Source organism: Hipposideros armiger, unplaced genomic scaffold, assembly GCF_001890085.2.
Source record: "Hipposideros armiger isolate ML-2016 unplaced genomic scaffold, ASM189008v1 scaffold_107, whole genome shotgun sequence".
In the NCBI taxonomy this organism is placed as follows: Eukaryota; Metazoa; Chordata; class Mammalia; order Chiroptera; family Hipposideridae; genus Hipposideros; species Hipposideros armiger.
Window position 1 is genome coordinate 3,443,517 of NW_017731457.1, and position 1,253 is coordinate 3,444,769.

Sequence of the window (1,253 nt, forward strand, 5' to 3'; positions counted from 1 at the left end):
GAACTCTACTCACTGATTCCAAATTATTTCATTTAGGTAAATTGTTTTCAATGTTCTTAACCATGTGGCATCCACCACACCTGAATTTGTCGAGTTTGCATCCAGCTATATTGAACATTTGTCTTCTAAAACCACAGATCCCAAGAGTTTCTTTCACACCACCAAGCTAGAGGCACAGCCAGGGAGAAGGCACAGACTTCAGAGTCTGGTGGGTCAGAGCTACGCCTGCCGCTGACCAACTTGGGGACCTGGGCTAATGACTAGACGTCTCTGTGAGAACCCAGGATAGCGCCACCCTGCAGAACTGTCCTCAGGATCGAAAGAGATCCCAGTCCAGGAGTTCCCAGTAGAGCCTGGCACAGAGGTGACACGTTATAAATACTTCCTTCCTCCTTTGTGAGTCCTGTTCCTCTCAGCTCTTGGTGGAGTTAATATGCTCCCGATTAGAGCTCAGGGAAGCTCAGATTCGTCATGTTTCAGCTGCTTTTTAACTAAAATGGAGATGATACTACCTGCCTTCTATTCACCTTTAAGGATGTTGTCAGGATTAATTGAATGGGCATATTAAGCTCTTATTTCCTCAGAGAGAGACACCAAGTAAGTACAGGATATTATTCCATCAACGGCCTGCTTTAATATCATCCCCCACAACTGGCACGAAAGGAATGTACCATTTCACTCCCATCCTGACTGCAATAATCCTAATTCAATTAAGCTAAAATCTCATTCTGGAAGCATCTCTTGTTTCAAGGACAATATGAAACCATTCCAGACTCACGGCCTGGATAATATTAAATATAATTTAAATATAATTTATAGTTTACCTTTGCCAAGGCATCCTGAGTATTCTAAGGACTACATAAGGAAATGTGGGCATTATGGGTCTCTTCACTTCAGCAGCTCTCCTGTCCTCATTTTTCTGCAGAAAATTCACCGTTATTGAACAGAAATAGGCAAGGACCTATTTTTCTATCAAAAGGCATAATCCAAAGGAGAAAAGGTACCTTAAAACTGTTTTCTTAAAAATATAGAGAAACATGGCAAGTGTCATCTGCCTTCCAATATTTAAAATAAGAAAATATAAAGTTCTCCAACAAATAAAACTAAAGCCACAATCATTTTAGTATTCTATAAAAATGAGCAGGAAAGAGATATACAAGATCCCACATAAAACACCCCAATCTTGAAAAATTTAGGCTGTAAATGTAATAGATTACTAAAGCCTGTTCATACACACACACACACACACACAC

At 40.1% G+C, this 1,253-nt stretch overlaps 1 protein-coding gene across 8 annotated transcripts in view; it reads right to left on the minus strand.

Annotated features, from left to right (window-relative positions):
• The window catches only part of CUX1 (cut like homeobox 1), a 376,257-nt gene that overhangs the window by 333,128 nt on the left and 41,876 nt on the right, over positions 1-1,253 (minus strand). The gene's annotated exons all lie outside the window — the stretch shown is intronic.